General features: G+C 35.5%; 1 pseudogene; it reads left to right on the forward strand.

Annotated features, from left to right (window-relative positions):
• The first annotated feature begins 11,768 nt into the window (after nt 1-11,768).
• Nucleotides 11,769-22,920, forward strand: part of LOC132555503 (limbic system-associated membrane protein-like) — a 108,272-nt pseudogene continuing 97,120 nt past the window's right edge.

Below are 22,920 nucleotides of genomic sequence, written 5' to 3' on the forward strand. Positions count from 1 at the left end.
CAGCTGTCTACATAGAAATGTCGATATTTAGAACAAGCCCTAGAAAATGAAATTAACCGCGATAAGTTATCACCGTGTGTTGGAGAAGCAGTATGTTACTTAGTAGAAATGGAAAATTCATGACAGGGAAATGGGACATTATTATTATGGGCTTATTGAAAAGCTAACCCAGTTTGTCGTGTCGAGGTTAGAGACTGCCGTAGAAGAAATGACGGATATTGTCCATTGTTTAATTATCAAATTACAAGACCTAATATACCTATATATAGGAGGAGATAAATGTGGAGTCCAATAGAGATGTATTGAATTGAAATCCCATCGAAGGTTGTGAATGAAAATTTCAGAAAATGTAAAAAAAAAACAAAAAAAAAACCTAACAAACAAAAACAAAAAGTAAACAACACTTTTCGTTATTTTAGAATGCATTAAACATATCTTAATATGTAATTCTGTTCCCAGGTTTGAAATTTAAAAGGTCCCCAATGCCTGTTAATTTTATTTTTAGCGTTTACGATTTTGAGTTCTTTGTATGTCAGAGCATTTCAGTACTCTTTATTTGAGATGCAATCAACAGTTTATGATAATACATGTAACAAAGTTGAACAAAGTTTGTTTAATTTTTTGTTTGTTGTGAATATAAGGTCTTGTCTGTGTTTGGTAAGAGAGGTGACCAAGGAAGTGAATGATAATTGCATGCTTGCAATATATAGCATCCCATATCAAATATGCGTTTACCTGCTAGACACAGACAATGAAGATTTGTGATAGGGTCATGTTGTCCAGTCAACGGTATACAAGGAATGAACTCCATCATAAAGTTATTTCGTTGAGTTGATTGCGTCGAAAGTCACTTCAGTGTGACGTAAAGGAATGATATATTTAGCGGTTCTCCTATTCACTTTCACTTGTTGAAGTTTTCGTAGCTGCACCCAAGGACATACTGCAATACTATGTAAACGCTTAACGGTGCGTTTTCCTATATATGATTGGCCTGTTTTTGACCTTTGCAGTATTAAACTTTAGCGTCAATACAAAGTGAATAAGAAACTGTGAAGCGAACAACATTAAACGAACGATAATATGAACATTCATATATTTCAAAGTTGAATAGATGAAGACATAACTAGACATATTCATACTGAAAAAGAAAAATCAAGAAAATACCAACGCGACAACATAATTCAAACTCAAAAACTCTTAAAACTAGGGTAAAATATGAACTAAAGAAAGATTTACACGAAGACTCCTGGAAAAGTATAGGGAGAATAACAGCAGAGCCTGTATTCACGAAACCGTTCTCATGCTCAAACTCAACTTTTGTGCTCATGCTCAAAGTCTGTGTTCCATTGAGAACGTACTCAAAATTCGTATTCATCAAACTTTGTGAGAACGTGCTCTGCTGAGCACGGTAACTAAGAGAACTTATATTTGGAGATTATTTTGTATGTCGCGCGGTTTTTTGCGTACGCGCACCTGTATTCTAGCAGACGACATAATGATGGCCACCGAGAAGAAGAAAGTGCAGTGGAGTACAGCGAAAGAAGCCTTGATCCAAGCAGTACATGCCAATGAGGACATACTGTTTGGATCAATGACTGGTACTGGGGCCATTACACTAGGCGTTAAAAGGCGAAAAACATCACTGATATGCTAAATTCGTAAGTATAAGAAATTCATGTAAATACTTGAAACGCCACATCTACCCTCATAAGATATTCCGAAAAAGTAAGCGTCTTCTGCTTCATCGACGACACCCGCCAGGTAAACATTATTCAATCCAAGTAAGCAATGTGTCGTCCCGAGTCAAATGATAACAAGGTTTACAACAACGGAACCAACAGGCAAATCAACGAGCATCAAACACGTCCAGCTTCATATAGTCTCTATAACATATAGATTGATTATAAACTTAAAGCTTGTCATTAAACTTCATATAAAAAATTCTGATTGACTGTAATACCATAGAAATTATTTCTTATATGACAACTGTCTACGCAGTCCTAAAATGTGTTTTACATTTAAGTGTTCATAGCATTATACATCAAGGCAGTTAATTAAAATGCCTTAATTAACTAAAACACGTAAAACATTTATGATCCACGGAGAATGAAAACAACGTCACGACACCTTTCTATCTGGTCACGACTCCATTCACTAATTATAGCTTTGAAATCAGATAACTTGCTTTCTTAACAATTGTGTAAATTTCACCATTAAATTTCATTTAATGTTTTTCGTAATAAAGTTTTGGTGTTGTCTCCTTTTTTGTCATTCTTGTTTTAATATTAAATCTTTTGCTATTCTTCCTTTCCTCTTCTTCATCATCATCATCATCATCATCATCATCATCATCATCATCATCATCATCATCATCATCATCATCATCATCTTCTTCTTCTTCTTCTTCTTCTTCTTCTTCTTCTTCTTCTTCTTCTTCTTCTTCTTCTTCTTCTTCTTCTTCTTCTCGTAGAATGATATTAAAGCTGTGATTCGTGAGAGAGTTTTGTTATTGCCTGTAGTTTCATTGACGTTTTACAGTACTGACTTTCTATGCTTCATGTAGACTATGGCGACAAACAGGAAACATCGATCTGTTGATACACATAAAGACCCGTTATAGTACTAACGTAGAAATGGACATTGCTATTAGTACGTCTGACGTCCGTAATCCCCTAATCCTCGTCTATTTGTAGAATTAATTATGGTAATAATGAACAAAACTTACGTCCGTGTGCCGACAAACCGGGCATTACATCTTATCAGTCGAACATCTCTCACGTGCCGTGTCAATCGCTACAGGCATACTTCTGGTTTGTCGTCAATAATGCATGGCTGGACATTTTATAGGTGTGAAATCCTCTCCCCCCGGGGATATTAAACACACTCAGATTTATGACGCGACTACAGACTGTCCAAGAACCATTTTCCTTCATAACCGAAAATCAAGTTCAAACAAAAGTACGCAAAGAAATGAAAGTACTTGACGTTATTCTGAAATCATCCAATATTGAAATTTATGATATTTGTTGAATTCTGGGGGTGGTGCAACTCCCTTTCTAGCTTTAATATGTTTCCTGTCATCATTTGATCCACTCCTCCTAGGTATGAACACAGTTCTAGAAGGAGGAAACAGCGAAATGGTAAAATTTATCATTAACTGGTTCCACTATATACCATATAATTCCAGTTTGTATTCAAATGCGTTATTATCTCAAATGTCTTTTGTAAAATCAGTGATAGGGACATATTGTTTCAATTTTATGTTTACAAATGGTACTCCATAGTATATTTCAGTAGGTCATATCTGACAGTGCTGTGTTACTAGAGGCCTGACTGTATGTCACTAGGTCGGTACTGACAGTGAAATAACACTAGACACCTGACTGTATGTCACTAGGTCGGTACTGACAGTGAGATAACACTAGACACCTGACTGTATGTCACTAGGTCGGTACTGACAGTGAGATAACATTAGACACCTGACTGTATGTCACTAGGTCGGTACTGACAGTGAGATAACACTAGACACCTGACTGTATGTCACTAGGTCGGTACTGACAGTGAGATAACACTAGACACCTGACTGTATGTCACTAGGTCGGTACTGACAGTGAGATAACACTAGACACCTGACTGTATGTCACTAGGTCGGTACTGACAGTGAGATAACACTAGACACCTGACTGTATGTCACTAGGTCGGTACTGACAGTGAGATAACACTAGACACCTGACTGTATGTCACTAGGTCGGTACTGACAGTGAGATAACACTAGACACCTGACTGTATGTCACTAGGTCGGTACTGACAGTGATATAATAGTAGACACCTGACTGTATGTCACTAGGTCGGTACTGACAGTGAGATAATACTAGACACCTGACTGTATGTCACTAGGTCGGTACTGACAGTGAGATAACACTAGACACCTGACTGTATGTCACTAGGTCGGTACTGACAGTGAGATAATACTAGACATCGGACTGTATGTCACCAGGTCGGTACTGACAGTGAGATAACACTAGACACCTGACTGTATGTCACTAGGTCGGTACTGACAGTGAGATAATACTAGAGGCCTGACTGTATGTCACTAGGTCGGTACTGACAGTGAGATAATACTAGACACCTGACTGTATGTCACTAGGTCGGTACTGACAGTGAGATAATACTAGACACCTGACTGTATGTCACTAGGTCGGTACTGACAGTGAGATGGTACTAGACACCTGACTGTATGTCACTAGGTCTGTACTGACAGTGAGATAATACTAGACACCTGACTGTATGTCACTAGGTCGGTACTGACAGTGAGATAACACTAGACATCGGACTGTTTGTCACTAGGTCGGTACTGACAGTGAGATAATACCAGACATCGGACTGTATGTCACTAGGTCGGTACTGACAGTGAGATAATACTAGACATTGGACTGTATGTCACTAGGTCGGTACTGACAGTGAGATAACACTAGACATCCGACTGTATGTCACTAGGTCGGTACTGGCAGTAAGATTATACTAGAAATCGTTTAGTAATAGGTTGGCACTTACTGTGATATGTTACTAGAACTCTTGACGGTATATCACAATACATGTGATGCTGCGTTTCTTCTAATGCTGTTTGAAGGATGTTTTGGTAGGAATGATCTTTTGACCTTCGAAGACAGCCATTTATCAATTGACCTCAGCCAGGATTACGCGTCTCCGGACATGCTTCAGGATAAAATTGGAAGTGTTAACAACGGGCCATGACGATAGCGGAAGTAAAATGAATGAGATAAATTGCTCAGTATATGTATGGTATAGTTTAGCCATTAGATATTGATGAGGAACGTTAATCTCAAATCACGTAACGATATAGAATTATGAGGAGACAGGGGATCAAGGCTATGTTTCGTTGTAAATTGTTACTCTATAAAGCATAAATTGATATCTTATATAGAGAGCATTGACTCGGAAACATTTTCTGCATGATTTCATTTCGATTTCAAAGATCGCGTCTGTTAGCTTTTGTTTCAGTCTCTATCGAAATATCTCTGGGCACAGTCCACACCGTTTTATACAGGGTTTTGACTTTACCTCGCTCTCAGATTGAACAGAATCAGTGAAAATGATGAAGGGAAATTGTTCAAGCATGAGATATGAAGCGCAGAGGGAAATATGGTTTGTGTGAATGAAATGGAAACTACAAAATACAGTGTTCATTGTAAAAATATATCGACACAATTCATGTAACGAAAAATGGCGATATTTAAAGAGTCAAACCGGATCGTTAGGTAGCAGTGTAATTGTGAAATCATTCATAGAGATCTAAACAAAACTATAACGTTCTCTGGACACCATTTTTACAAAGAGTTACACGAATGTAACAGTCCACATTTACTTTAACAAGAGAGGGATATAAAAAAATATAAATTCGAAATGTTATCGTCCTCGAAGTCATGTTCGCTGACACTATCTCAAGATATGCTTCCGAAATCATTGAATAATTGGTATAACCTCCACATGGCTATATAGACTTGGGGCAGTGTTAAATATGATTGGTTAAAATTGTTTTACATAAAGGCTTAAGAATCATTACCTGAGATTTTCTATTGTCTACAAAATCAGAAACCGCGAGAAAATTGTCTCCGAATTTTATCGTAACCTGCCTGCCACGTTTTCTTTCATTCAGATAAGAGTACGTTTAAAATATACACATGTCCTTGATGTAGTTAATGAATTATCAGATGTAGAAAAACTACAAACTTTTATTAATGTATCTGGTTAGTGTACGTTACCATCTAGATTTTGACCTGTCTTTCGATCTCTTTGAATTTTTCCCAGTCTCCTCCTGAACTTCAAAGTTCAGGCCCTTAGCATCACTGACGAGTCATAGAAGGAAGAAACAGATGTATAGTGCAGTTTATCTCAATATTTAACTCTACCGTATCTAACTCACGTGTTCTATTAAAAGGTGCTATTCACTTGTGTACCTTTTGTAAAATCTCCAGGGATTAATGTATATGACCTCTATACTTAGCTCTGTGTTGTAAATTTGGCTATAGGAATCACGTGATCACCCAACCAACACGAAACACATCATATTATATTGATATGTAAGTGATCAGTTTGAAACCCATGGATATTCCCTTGAGATGCTCGCTTAGAAGAAAAAAATAAAATATATATTATGTTTGATGAAGTCTTGCCATGTTTATTGGTATTAAGTACCTGAGTACTTTTTGAGTTCGTTTTAGTGTTTTACATATTTATAAACAAATAATAAATTATTTGTCTTTGCAGATGTACTCGCCATTTAGAATTCGACCTGTCAAATCGGTAGCGGCCGCTATGTATTATGGTGTATCTATAAACGATATTTGTACCTATTTACTTTATCTATTTTACATGTATTCACACCAGGGAATAAAACCCCATATGGCCTCTACGCAATTATATTATTTACGAACTATATTTAGACATGTCTGAAAATACTGAATATTTCAAGCATAACCTCTTGTGAATTTCCCTTATTTATTTGTTAAAGTAACAGGGTAAGGATAGTGAAAACAGCTTTATTGTTTATTTTTTTTCATTTCTGAGAAAGCAGAACGATGAACAGATATTGCTTGTCATGAAATTATGAGCAAATCACGCATATATTTCGGTAATTCATGGCATAATGTGATATTATCGCAAGAAACAAGCATTTAGTCGTTTGATTTACGAATTCCTCAAGATACTTATCAGTTCCAGTAAGTCAGACAAGTTTCGTGCCGAATTGATGCAGAATCTTTATCGCTGAAAGTCTTATCATTAACGATTGATAACATTTGTATATGTGTCAGATCAGTGTGATATCCGAAAGCGGGTTTCGATTTATTCCAAACATATCATGTATTTATACAGTACACTGTCATGTCACATGTATGTGATGATATTGTATTAGTTATATAAATCTGGATGTTTTATTGAAGTGACGATAAACTATATATTTATCAAATTAACATTTATTTCTATTCTTTTCAAAATTGCTGAAAATGCAATCATTTTGACATTCAAAATTGCACATTTGGCTATTCAACAATTTCGATGTCCTCTAAATTTGCAACACTGAAATAATCATGCCTCTCAGTATTCACAATTCTACAGTTGCGTTGAGTTTCAAAACCGGTGACACTATAATCTTGATTGTCAAAATTAGCAACGCTACCATTCTGATGTCTCGCAATACTGACAAATCTAAAGCTATGACGACTGTCAAAATTAGCAACACTATAATTATGTTGACTGTCAAAATTAGCAACACTATATTATGTTGACTGTCACACACACACACACACACACACACACATACACACAGCCACACACACACACACACACACACACACACACACATATGTGAGTGTTTGTGGTATGTTTTATGATTTTCTCATCGTTTTACACAAAACCATTAAAATGGCTAGTACAGTCCTTTGGGCAAGAGTATCACTTCAATTATGTTTCCAGAAATGTTAAAAAACGTGATTAATTAACTCATTAAACCTTATAATAGCTGGAAGTGTTTTTAATGTGAAGCACACGTACAGTACATAATTACCTAATCTAATCAAGTTGTACCAGGTAACCCAAATACTGGAAATAACCGAATTGTTTTTAACACTTTAGCTAATACGATCGATGCTGTTACCTTAGTTAAAGACATCACACAGTTATAAAATTCAAAGTAATATCACTATATAATTGAATAAGAAAAAAGTGTAGCATTGCTGTTAGTCAAAAGTACAGCTAAATTACAGTGTGATGTGGTTACTTTATGATTAAGGGGTAATTGTGCTGCAGTGATCTTCAATTCCTTTATATTGCCATGATCTGTCCACAATAATTTGGTGTTATGAAAATGTTAATGAAAGTATCAAGGAAGGGAAAGGTGTCTAAGTACTGTTACGAATAATGCTGAATATTTGATTATTTTTTGAAGATATGAGAGGAATGACGATGGAATTAACTTATCTAAACGTATCATATATAAACATAGGGCGTTACCTGAATATTAGTCTAAATAACGACCATTTCATGATTTAAAAAAAAGTAATTAAATCATTGTGTTAAAGTACAGCTACAATAAAACAACAGCAGTGGTTATATGGAGGGATTGTATAGAAGACTAACAAGTGAATTACTCCTGTCAATACTAATTTACTGTTAGGTAAAGATGAGCCAAATGAAAAATTAGACAGAGATTAAGAAGATCAAGAGCCTGAATGGTTGAAACTTTAGTAGCGTCTGAGAATATGTGATCAACGGCATTGTTGACGTCCGAAATAAAACCACCTTGAAGTGATGTATGAGTTAACTGCCAATTAATGGATATTACTATCCCCTTACACTCCGTTTGAGAAACACGTTACTGATTATATCATAAGTGGTAGTGAAGAAACTCAGCTGGCTACAATGCTATTCATGTGCACTTCACAAACTCTACTTGCTTTAAAGGTGATACATTGCAATTTTATAATTTGTTTTTTTTTTATCTGAAATATTTTTCAATCTTTTTATCCAACCTAAGGTTACAAATCACTTTACCAGACAATCCTTTCGTAGTGTTGTCTGATCTGACACCTAATTCGTTTCAAATTATTACAAACTACTCCCAGCCTTTTGTTTTTACATTCTGTTGTCTCTTAAGTGCATGTGGACCACGCTTGACATATGCATTGTCATTGCAGAAAATTATGAGCGATGGACAGATGTCACAAATCTCCAGCTATTGTTTTCTGCTACTGATGTGCTTTCACAGTTCTTGAACAACGCATGAATGTTTAATTCATAAATGTGACTCTGCTGTAATTCGGGAAGGTTGACAGCGTACAGGGGCCAATGTCTTTTTTAGATTCCATGTAATATTTCTTCGTCAGGAATACATTTTAGCTCCGTGTAACAACTTCTGTAATCCACTACTGTTTTTATGGATTTTCGACCTACCTTCATCAACTATTCAAAAACCAATATATATATATTCCAGGCCTGAAAGGTTAATGTGCTGACTCATAATTCTGTCCCATACAAGGAAATATACATGAACAAAATACAGAATTCTTTGGCAGTGAAACTGAAAGTATTTCAAAACCTTCGTCGTAGTTTTGTGAAAGGAAGATCTAAATTCAGTGCGAAATGTCATTATTTCTAGGAGAGCTGAAGAACCGGTTGAAATCAATAGAGGGTTGGGCTATGATAGTGGACAATTTGATTACCAATTAAAGCCACACGCCCTGCGTTCTGATGTTTACTGTCATAATTGTGTTGGACGCTTCTCGACAAATTGTAAATGACAGAAAACTGTGATTGTATAGAGTGGTAATATACTGCGAAAACGGCATCTTTGTTTCTGTAGTGTAAGGTATATTTCATTATAATTACAACCTTTCAAATGCGATATTTTAATAAAATATCACTTCACCTTGTTGATAAATCAGACAAAACATTATGAAAATAACCAGTATTATGTATGTTATTGTCAAGCTGCCAAACCTTTAATTTGACTCAAAGAGTCAAGAAAACGAACAATATTTATTTCAGAATCCATCTATAATTTGGAACTTAGGTATTGCCACGGGTATATTTTAGCCCTAAGCTTTAACCATGATAACTAGTACCATAACTTAACTTTAACCATTGATTCTGCATTTTACTTGTATATACTTTCGTAATTTGCTTAGTTTGATTGTCGTCAGTGACGCAGTTGACGTGTATTGATCCAGCACATACAGTCATATTCACCGTGTATTGTTTAGTTGTTTCTATGTAAATGTTTATTATGTTAAAGTTTTCTCAACATAAACTTTTGTCAATTTTGATCTGATAATTATTTGAGATATATGTATATTCTTCGTTTTTTTTAACTTAATTAAGGACGGCTGCAAACTTATGGAATACTTGCTGTACCAGCAACATACTTAGATTAGTGAATTAGTCATCATAAATATACATACTCAAACATTTGTTTTCATGTTAAAAAAAGAAGTTATAAGAATCCGGTAGCATTACCAATCCATCTTTACCTGGATGGTAAATCGAGATAAATACCGTGTCAAATCAGTTTCATGTTGTTTAAAGCAAGTCTATGTACACCAAATATTTTATTTAATCATCAAGGCTAAAAATGCTCAAGTGTTCTTAACCCCCCCCCCCCCCCCCCCCAAAAAAAAAAAAAAATAAAAAAAATAACAAACAAACAAAAACACAACACAAAAACAACAACAAAGGACAAAAAAATGCGCTTGATGAGACGTACATTTGATAAATATTGCAATCGAATATTAGCAAGTAATAAAATACTGCATATAAACGAAGTCCTGAAATGGAAGCGATAATCAGTATACGGATATCCAAATCAGGTGTACTCCGATAGACATAACCTCACCAAAAATGTCTGGCGAAGACGTGCCGGTATTGTTAATTTGTCCAACACGACAGGAGATCGTTGTGTGTGGTATGTAGCAATATTATAGCAACTACTGCGCCAGCCGATCGGCAGAGCCCACAAAACATACATCGTCTCTGTGACTTACATTTGATCTACTGTATCAATTGTTGAGAAACCTTTCTCATGCATTAATATGTAAACATTTCGAAGCGATCAAGCGTGAATGACACGTGATACAGTTGTTTCTAGGTATACTATTGCAACGCTGAAAATACACCATACATCACTCCTCTGCAGGAGCAGACAATTGTGCTCTGCGATGTGATTTTAATCGCAGTATTATTTAAACAGTTCTTCCTTCAGTGACGTCACTCGGTGTACCATACTACCGGGGCCGACTAACGACCAGTGTCGCTACGCGCATTCAGCTGCAAGTACGCGCGTGCGGTATACATTGTTATCATCGAATCTGTTTCATTATTCTCAGTGGAGCAATCAGTTATCGATGTTAACGATGCTAAACTTAATATAAACTTGATTCTCACTGATAACATTGCTTCCAGCGAGAATATCTTGAACTGCCACAACATGCTAAACTTATCTGAAATGTTTTATCTTCTCAACAGACCTACGAAGTATACCTGTCGGATTAATTATCGATAAAATGGATATATTTCTATCCTAGAAGACCGATCATCCATACCATGAAACTGCAAGGAAATAATTTAAATTCTTCTAAACCTATGGGTTTTTAAAATATTTTTTTTTTTATAGTTTTGACAATTTAAGTTGAATAAAAGTGTCAAAGGGTCAAAAGGAAAGTATGGTTTCACAATGACAAAATAAGTGCTTTATTTGTAAACGATTTGTAAGATGTTTACTTCACAAAACCTTCTTAACCTGTCAGCTGTTCTAAACGGATTGGAATTAATTTCCATCGCTGGCTCATGCTTGGATGCACACGAAGGCCTTTACCTAGATGCGTTAGCTGTTAGTCTGTTCTTATGATCTAATGTTTTGATAGTGCGTTGCTAACGAGTTGGGCGATCTTGTCATTTAGGGCTCAGTAGAATATTAATATAGAAGGAGCGAGGATCCTGCTGAGGATTTAGTTGTCATCACATCCAGACAGTAAGCTTGTTGTATAAAACACCGTCAGAGCCTACGAAGACTTCACTCCATTTCAGGTCATCGACATGTCTTGTGGACAAGGAGAGTACGTTACACTTCATCAGATATGATGACTAGGAATCTATTTCTTCGTTATAAAAGGAATCATCTTACTTACCAAGAACAGTGATTGTGTAAATATTGAGTGGCCATCCTTATCAGAAACTATCAGAGAGTCACGTCAGCTATGGGACATCCACAGTTTGCAGCGATCTGTGTGCAGGCTATCCTAACAGGTAAGTTCTAACGATAGATAGGATTTGAGAAAAATATTATCAACTCATTCGTTTGCCTGTCTGTCTGTTTTGGCCTTTGGTACACATTTCAAGTAAATAGGACTTTATATGACATTCATAATTTTCATGCATGTGTGTCCTAACACGAATATTAATCATATTCTTTTGGCACAGATAAACTGTTTATCTTTCAACCGTCTGTCGTTCCTCGCGAATAAATCTGATAAACAAATTTATCAAAGAAAGTACATCATACGTGATATCAGTTTGATATTGAATATTTATCCTATATATATGTCCTTTATGTCTGTCTTTCGTGTAAACTGGTTTGTAGCTATATTGTATATAAACAATAGACATCGTATATCGCACACTTGTTTACATTTGACTGAAATATTTTAACATTAAGATATCACTTTAATATCCATTAAGTAATTTATCTTCAAAATTAAATGCTGTACGATCTCAAGGTTTTAAGATCTTCTGAATTCAATGTAAGCTTTTGTCATTATTTGGAGTGCTAGTGTGGACAAGAGTTTATGAGCATATAAATAAACGATATCTTATATAAAATGGGCGAATGCTTGAGTATAAAACAAGACATTTAGGTCTTAAAATGTTTTACATAATCATGTTGTATGGAAAAAAAACCACACACACACACACACACACACACACACACACACACACACAAAAGAAATAAAATAAAAAAGAAACAACAATCTATTACAGGAATATCCCTTCCTATTGATATTTCCATCTTAATTTCGCTGTAGACACGGACTTAATAATATAGTCATTTAATTCTTCTGGTTGCCACTTACCACTGAAATACAAAAACATACAACGACGAAAGGCCTCTAGCATTTATAAGTCTATTTTGATTTTCCCAAGTCTCCTTCTGGGGCTTCAAGAATTAGTCCCTTATTACCACAAAATACTTGTATAATGTAATTTAATTCATTATTTGGCTCTACTGTATCTAATTTTAAAATTGTATTTAGTCCTAGGAGGACAAAATAGCTGTATGATGTAGTCCAGTTCATTATAAGGCTCTAGCGTGTTTAATTTTAAAATTGTTTTTGTGAGGTGGTCTTCACTGTTGTGTCTTTTGTAAATCTTTGATCAATCAACACCGAGAAAGTTAACAAGCAACGTTAATTGGGTAGGGGATCATACGACTGAGAGAAAACATTTAACAGGATTTATAATAGGAAAACTCTGTACAATTAGGATTATTATTCTCGAACACTGCTAATTCAAGAGCAGCTTGCAATATTTTAACTTTAAATGAGCAGTGCTGATTTTTTAGGAAATCATTTCGATGGAAATCTCAAGCAGAATAAATACGGAGAAACTAAAAACAACGCGTGGTATTAACTTCAAGAGAAATATCTTCCTTTGAACAATATTGAAAAACAACTGATAAAAATCAGGATCCATAAGTGTAAGCTTTACTTATTATTTTCTACTTTGTCAAAAGCTGAAGCAATAGTGACACGATGAAACACAGGAAAATATCAATCTATTCTAATGTAATTTCACCGTTAATTAATATTACTGGAAGTAATAATTCAATCAGACAATTTAAAGATATCAGAATTCCTGACGGGTTGTGCTAAGGCACAGATAAATAAGACTTTTATTTAGTTGTAACTGATATAGATAATAATTTATACTGCTTCACACAGCTGGACTTTTGAGTAGAAGGGCGGTTGAATCACACTGTAAAAACACAAAACTAAAAAACTAAAAACTTAAAAATAAAAAGGAAGAAATGATGATCAATAATAACAAATTATTACAACCTTAAGTTCTATAGCGTTCTAATCCACGGGAACAGTGCAGAATACAGGAATACTGTTTTCGCAGCGATTTAACACAATACCAAATTGCATTACTTACATTCCCATAACGGACTATTTCAAAGGATATACTACTTACCAGTCTCAGAAATACACAGTATTGATACTTCGCACGTCTGAAATGTAATGACATTAACGCGATTTACTCGTGCGTACGTATGACTAGTAAAATACCTCCTTTGGGACATTTTTTTTTTATTTAGAAAGCGTTGTACGATGTATGTTGAACTCATTCAAACAGAATTAAACTTCACCAGCCATATACCCTGTAAATCCCAGTTAATGTTCTCTCTTATCACGGGGATGTTTCATTAATTCATCGACAGTAGAGCTATCGGATTGAACGCGTTATATTGACAAAACCACACCAGGATGAAGTTATATATTACACAGATATGAAAACAATAGTTTCCTCTATTTTGCTGATATCGATAGTTTCTGCTGTTTGATACTTTGTAATATATTGATACGTCCTTATAATTTAATGTTGTATCAAATGATTATATATATTTTAGAGCACTAAATGCTACTGAAGCCCATACGACTTGAATGAATGTATTGTATACCTATCTGATTGTTTTATATAAATCCTATTTCTACAAGATTTCATTCTAAAGAGGACTGAACAGTTAAGTAGTTTCCTTGCCTCTTGCAACTGCAATTATTATTTTAATCACATGCAGGTCCGATATGCTTTACACGAAACCTTGCTATAAACTCCGCTATTTTCACCCGTATGATGGTGTCAATAAACAAATTTTAAGCAGTTATAACTCGACAAAATATTATCATATCGCTTTGTTCTACAAGGTTTAAAGTATCCTGTAAATTGATTACTTAATATGTCAATGTCATTTGTTATCGAAAATAGATGGGATAATTGCCGCGATTGGGTTTCATGTAATTGACAATACCTTTGAAATGAACCTCAAGTTGGATCGAACTCAAGTGCTTTATAATCCTAAGATATTTTTACGGTATTAGTTTTGCCCTTTCAGCGACATAACACAATAAATATTCTGTGATGAAATATATTGTTTGAGCAGGATGCTATTAAGTTAATGATCGGATATCAATCTTCACACAGAAAAAAAAAAAAAAAAAACCCTTTCGGTTACGAGATATTTCGCTGCTTTAATATCCGCTGTGATATTAAATTTTAGCGTGAAACCTTGATAGCAATATATGTGTTGACGTTATGTTGAGTATTCTTTGGAGAATTAAGGACGGGCATCTCAAATAGTTGATAATATACATATCTTAAAAAATGACATTTGATGGCTTCTTCATAGTGGAACTACATAATTAGTAGCAAATTACAAAAACAAATATTTCATAATATAACTACCAGGCAAGTGTTGTTTCATAGTAATACTGCAGGTTTAGCAGATGGTTCATAATTGGACTACCGGGTTAGTGTTGTTTCATAGAAATAATGTAGGTTAGACAGATATTTCATAATGGGACTGCAGGTTTAGCAGATATTAACATAATGGAACTACAAGGTTAGTGTTTGTTTCATAGAAATATTGCAGGATTAGCAGATACTTCACAGTGGTAATGCAGTTTAGCAGATTTACAAAGTGGGACTTCAGTTTAGCAGATTTACAAAGTGGGACAGCAGTTTAGCAGATATACAAAGTCGGACTACAGTTAAGCAGATTTACAAAGTGGGACTGCAGTTTAGCAGATATACAAAGTGGGACTACAGTTTAGCAGATTTACAAAGTGGGACTGCACTTTAGCAGATTTACAAAGTGGGACAGCAGTTTAGCAGGTGATTCATAGTGGGACAGCAGTTTCGCAGGTGATTCATAGTGGGACAGCAGTTTAGCAGGTGATTCATAGTGGGACAGCAGTTTAGCAGATGATTCATAGTGGGACAGTAGTTTAGCAGGTGATTCATAGTGGGACAGCAGTTTAGCAGGTGATTCATAGAGGGAAAGCAGTTTAGCAGATGATTCGTAGCGGGACTGCAGTTTAGCAGAAGATTCATAGTGGGCCTACCAGGTAGTGTTTGTTTCATAATTTGATTATATGCTACCTATATTAACCCGAGACTTCTTTCGAAAAAGAAAAATTAATGTCTGATTAGATGTGCCATAAAAAAATAAGGAACTATTCAACGGAATAGTGTAGAAATTGAAAGAATAAAAATAAATATTCTGATACATTTCAGCAGAAAGTAAACTTTAACACACATATAGGTTGAAAACTGTTTTGGAAGCAAGTTTCTGCACTCTTTGCTTGATAAAAGAAACAGGCATTTTCGAAAGCGTGCAAATACAGTTTTCAATAACTGCTTGTGTTAAAGATAAAAATCTCAAAAATGCATTTATCAAAAACTGATGAATTTCATTCTGAACAATTATTCCAAGCTTAAGGCACGTCATCCTTCTCTAGAAATGAGAACTTTCTTTTAAAGATTGCTGAACTGAGGTACAAATATATGGCTGTCCAAATCAAAGAAAAAATATATGGAAGTTGAAAATGTAAAAATGATCTGATTTCTGCGTTGACAACAACTTTGTAGCGTTTCGTATTAAAAACTGTTGTTGTTCCCGATATTAGGATTTTTGTACAAGATCTCGCCTACTGACTGATTAACTCGATCTCGAGATATACAGGTTAAAACATCATGGGGAAGGATCATAGTCACTATAATAATCATCTTAAGAAATACCCAATTCAATTCTTGAATGGTGTGACATTTGCCGTTTTAAATGCTCTTTTGCTTAGTATAACTGGTGGCACCGCTGTTGTTTACCTGTTCCCATTTGGGAAACATGACATTACCTACATTGATTGGCCAACATTAACATCGCAGGTATCGTCAATGAAACAAATCATGCTTACCCTTCCGGAACACATTGTTCGTCGTTTTCTAGACTTTAACATTTAGGCATTTGTCATCGCTGACGAGTCCAAGAAAAAAAAGAACCGGGTATATGATGCAGTTTCGTTCATTGTTTGGCTATAGCTGTATCTATCTCTTACATTGTATGAAAAGGTGCTGATCATTTGTGTCTTCTGTACGTTTCCATGGGTTTCCGTGCAAATCTTTCTCGTGGATATTTTGACCCAGTTTCACAGAACTTGAGTTTAAATCATGATTGTTTGACATGTCGGTATTTGCTTTGTTGTCAGAAAAGCAAACTCAATGATGCTACAAATCAGATATAACATCTTTATAGTGTTTCTACAAATCCAAACTCTAAAGTGTCACTACAAATCAGGTATACCACATACAAAAGTGTCACCACAAATCAGGTCTACCACCTCCCAAAGTGTCACTACAAATCAGGTATACCACCTCCCAAAGTGTCACTACAAATCAGGTATACCACATACAAAAGTGTCACCACAAATCAGGTATACCACATACAAAAGTGTCACCACAAATCAGGTATACCACATACAAAAGTGTCACCACAAATCAGGTCTACCACCTCCCAAAGTGTCACCACAAATCAGGTCTACCACCTCCCAAAGTGTTACCACAAATCAGGTCTACCACCTCCCAAAGTGTTACCACAAATCAGGTCTACCACCTCCCAAAGTGTTACCACAAATCAGGTATACCACATACAAAAGTGTCACCACAAATCAGGTATACCACATACAAAAGTGTCACCACAAATCAGGTCTACCACCTCCCAAAGTGTCACCACAAATCAGGTCTACCACCTCCCAAAGTGTCACCACAAATCAGGTATACCACATACAAAAGTGTCACCACAAATCAGGTATACCACCTCCCAAAGTGTCACCACAAATCAGGTATACCACCTCCCAAAGTGTCACCACAAATCAGGTATACCACCTCCCAAAGTGTTACCACAAATCAGGTATACCACCTCCCAAAGTGTCACCACAAATCAGGTATACCACCTCCCAAAGTGTCACCACAAATCAGGTCTACCACCTCCCAAAGTGTCACCACAAATCAGGTCTACCACATACAAAAGTGTCACCACAAATCAGGTATACTACCTCCCAAAGTGTTACCACAAATCAGGTATACCACCTCCCAAAGTGTCACCACAAATCAGGTCTACCACCTCCCAAAATGTTACCACAAATCAGGTATACCACCTCCCAAAGTGTCACCACAAATCAGGTATACCACCTCCCAAAGTGTCACCACAAATCAGGTATACCACCTCCCAAAGTGTCACCACAAATCAGGTATACCACCTCCCAAAGTGTCACCACAAATCAGGTATACCACCTCCCAAAGTGTCACCACAAATCAGGTATACCACCTCCCAAAGTGTCACCACAAATCAGGTCTACCACCTCCCAAAGTGTTACCACAAATCAGGTATACCACCTCCCAAAGTGTTACCACAAATCAGGTATACCACCTCCCAAAGTGTTACCACAAATCAGGTATACCACCTCCCAAAGTGTTACCACAAATCAGGTATACCACCTCCCAAAGTGTCACCACAAATCAGGTATACCACCTCCCAAAGTGTCACCACAAATCAGGTATACCACCTCCCAAAGTGTCACCACAAATCAGGTATACCACCACCCAAAGTGTCACTTCAAATCAGGTATACCACCTCCCAAAGTGTCACCACAAATCAGGTCTACCACCTCCCAAAGTGTCACTTCAAATCATGTCTACCACCTCCCAAAGTGTCACCACAAATCATGTCTACCACCTCCCAAAGTGTTACCACAAATCAGGTATACCACCTCCCAAAGTGTTACCACAAATCAGGTATACCACCTCCCAAAGTGTCACCACAAATCAGGTATACCACCTCCCAAAGTGTCACCACAAATCAGGTATACCACCTCCTAAAGTGTCACTTCAAATCAGGTATACCACCTCCCAAAGTGTCACTTCAAATCGGGTATACCACCTCCCAAAGTGTCACCACAAATCAGGTATACCACCTTCCAAAGTGTCACCACAAATCAGGTATACCACCTCCCAAAGTGTCACCACAAATCAGGTCTACCACATACAAAAGTGTCACCACAAATCAGGTCTACCACATATAAAAGTGTCACCACAAATCAGGTATACCACCTCCCAAAGTGTTACCACAAATCAGGTATACCACCTCCCAAAGTGTCACTTCAAATCGGGTATACCACCTCCCAAAGTGTCACCACAATTCAGGTATACCACCTCCCAAAGTGTCACCACAAATCATGTCTACCACCTCCCAAAGTGTCACCACAAATCAGGTCTACCACCTCCCAAAGTGTCCCTACAAATCAGGTATACCACCTTCAGTGAACGTTTACAAGCCAAATTCTAACGAGGGATTATACACCCAAATACTTAACTGTCAATTCAATATTTAGATCGTTATATGTTTAACATGTGCGTGCACCCGCATACACAATACAGTTGTGACCTGGTGTAACCATTACAAAAGACGTATATTCTATCGATCCTGATTGTGCTATCGATAGGAAATGCATTTCACACCAGCACAAAACCCTTTTTTGAAATACCATATCTTATACTCACCTCGGCTTGCTGTGTTTTAACAATTGATTTGTTTTATATCCCCATTGTAGTATTGTCTCAGGTTTGATCGTTGGATTTTCTTACACTTTATAAACTTTCATTTATTTTTTTTTTTTTTTTGGGGGGGGGGGGGATTAGAAAAAATCACAAAGTTTGATAAATTTTTATACTTTTCGAAATCTTTATCAACTTAATCATTTGAAAAACAAAATTCCTAAAAATATCTATATGTGTATGTGATGAATGATGTTATTAAAATGGTTTAATTCATTTCACTGGGAAAAAGTATTGCAGGAGATCATCCCTACTCGAAAGATGTGAATCATAAAGCTAAGATATAATTTCAGCTCTGTTAATATATAATTCGGTTGAGTTCTGCCAAACATCTATTGTGTGTTTTACTTTAAGAACAATATCTGTGTTGTGAAGTCTTCCTACAAAATCTGTATTGATTATCTTAAGCCGACAGCGAACAAGTAATTGTTAACAAAATCATTTTCTTTTTGGTGTTGATTTCAAAGTTAATTCAATGTTCTAATAGAGGAGATACTAATATTCTCCAACATTTCCCCAGGAGAGGGATCCGATTTACAAATTACTCATTCCTTTATTATCACTATACTTCTGTTTTGTCCGTCGTGATTTTGACCCTGGAGTGTCCTATGACCCCAATTTTGTGCTTGGCTATTGCAATGCTGGTAGGTGATGCGAGGCAAAGATTCGCCACGCTATATATCCTTCGGGTATCACGATAGTCTGTATATAATCTTCTTTCATTTCTAAATACAAATCCACATATTAGTGTGTGCTGTTTGTCTTTGCGTTACTTTTGTTTTCGCTTTGATGACCATGGTCTAGTATTTAAGATTGCAATGCCATGTGCTGGTATAGCAAATGAAGATACATTCTCGAGGTGCGAAATGTAGTTTGGATCATATCTGCTGAAGAGAGAAATTCCGTATCCTTCTCTCCAAATGTACATATTTCGTCTCTTGGAAACTCGTAGGTTAAACAAAAATCATATACAATTTAGCAAATATACTATTGTTTGGAATTAGAGAGAGAGAGAGAGTATTATCAAATTCCAGTGTATTAGAAATTCATGTGACGACGTCAGTTTTATAAACGCCTGTCACAGTCCTTGTTTACGCTATAGCTGTAATGTGCCTTGGCTCCTTAGATGTTTACCATAGGACATAAAATCTAGGATAAGACAGATCTTGTATTTTTACAAGAGACAGTGCTGTTAATCTATAGTATTTTTTTATCCTTTCTTTATCTAAAACCTTAATGAAAGAAATGTTTCATGAAAACGATATCACGTTGCTTTCAAATTATCTATGCCACGTATTTTAATATATATTTGAATATATATATATATATCCATACCATATGTTGATGAGAAACAAAATCTTATACTGTTATAAAAAATTCTCTAGCCAAATCTGATGTGTTCAGGAACAAATATCCCGATGTTCCCTACTCGAATATACAAATTTGATATTTCTGACTACACATTTCGTCAAGTCTCCAAAGCCAAGATTTCCAGGAAGTCACAATAAATTTGCTGTAATGTAGTCATTAACACAACACGTAATTTCAGAAATCTTTACATAAAATCTTAAAAGATGTTCTCAGTTGTAAAGGAAATCGTTTTTGTTGCTTTAATGGTATCAAATCGCTACAATATGTTTTTATACTTAAAAATGTCATGATATTTACTTGAATCTTTGTTCACGGACTTTAGTAGCACATATGTGTCTGACATTTTAAATCACCATAGAACAAAGTATTATACATAACTGAACACCTTTAAAGTTCTTAAGTACGGTAAACGGAAAGAAAACGTTATATATTTTAATTTCAACCGATTTCATTCCAAGAAAGGAATCAGATAAGACATAAGACAAATCCTTCTCCATCAATTCTAGTATTTTATAATAACTGAAATTAAGCTACTGTTGACATGTCGGAGATTTCTTTGTTTGTTTGGTTTATATTGAACTAATTGTAAATAAGATATCCTCAATATCTCGATCACTTGCCATACAATATACTCTATCATGTTGCCTGAGATATGTCTCCGTTAAAGAGTTCAAAAGCATTTCGCGACATTCAACATTAATGAATAATATAGTTATCAATGCATAGGCATTGATGGTAGTAAATCATTGATAATCTCCAACAATGATGAGTTGTATGTTATCATCAATATACATTTGTAGTGTATCACATATGGTGAAGATTGGAAAGTCTGTAACACAAATCGTAAGACTTTTCATTCAGTGTAGTATCTTATATCTGTCCCTAAAATCAGGCATTGCGTTAAATTATAAGCCGGTATAAAAATAATCGGAAACGCCAAGTATGATCTGGTTATCTTCAATTGCATATTGGTCGCTTTTGTGTAAAGCAAACCAAGCAAAACACGAACATACAACGACAAATCACAATGAACGGAAGTAGTCCTTTTTTTTTTGTCAAAGAGCCAAATAATGGTTAAGAAAAAAACTATATTATCTTGCTTTTCGCTGAAAGCTAGAAAGAAAAATACACATATAATGATGATGAACTTTGTGCAAGTAATATCTGTACCGCTCGTTTTCCTCCAAATGTCCAATCATCCTCATATATATTATTGACTATTTAAGTTATAGATTCCTGCCTCCGATTGGCTAACCTAAATGTCACGTGACCGTAATTATCGATTATATTCTAACACAATTGTATTAATGATACGTGTAGATGTTATTTTTTTATGTTTTTTGTTTTGTGTTTGTTTGTTTTCATTTTGATATTTTATATTTGATTACATGAAACATCGCTAGTTCGATGACATCATTAGTAAAATGAGCCTTTAGATTTTTCTAAATATAGATTGAAGTGTAGAAATATGCTTTTAACTGCAGAAGATATTACACTTGTACGGCGTGTTGAGAAGATGAGTTTTGTTGGTAACAACAGGGTTTGATTATATAAATACTGCCAAACCAGTTATTGCCATCTCTTTCCCTCCCTACAGGAAGTCCATCACCGGAATTGGAACTCTTTCTGTATAATTTGTGTCACAGCGCGAGGCGGATATCGTGCTTTTCAAAGCTACAATTCCATTCGAATGCCGAATACATTAGAATGTCTATCAAATTGAAAATATCCATTTAATGTGCCTTTCTGTTTCGGTTTAATTAAAGTCGTCTATGATTACCATGTATTATTTACAAATCATGTTTTTATCGGTGCGAGATACTAATACGACTAGCAAACAAAAGCCGATGGAGTCTTCTAAATCGAATCATACTGATATTACGAAATGTAGAAGAAATATGATTTTGAAAGAAGCATGCTCCTTAATTTCAAGTCATCGAGAGAAACAGGTTTGATGTTGATAAAATGATTGCAAGTTACGAATGACATTAAAAAATAAATAAAAGATGACGATATCGTGAAAAACAAATTGTTAAAAAGAAGTAAGTAGATACAAAATTAGTTTCAAAATATCATCACTGCCATTGAAGCGTATAGTTGCCAATCATTGCATAAATATTTTAAGTCTTCTTTGCGTTTGATTTAACACTATCTTAGCTCTGGTTATCAAACTCTCATCTTACGAAGAATTTTTTCAACAATAATACTATTTCTTAAGGCGATCTGGTACGGATGACGCTGTCAAATAAATTCATGTTAACTTGAATCATTTATATATACGATATATATGATTTAAGTTGATTGTTGTGTTGCTCC

This window comes from Ylistrum balloti, unplaced genomic scaffold, assembly GCF_031769215.1.
Source record: "Ylistrum balloti isolate Yb309-2 unplaced genomic scaffold, AGI_CSIRO_Ybal_v1 Utg370502, whole genome shotgun sequence".
In the NCBI taxonomy this organism is placed as follows: domain Eukaryota; kingdom Metazoa; phylum Mollusca; class Bivalvia; order Pectinida; family Pectinidae; genus Ylistrum; species Ylistrum balloti.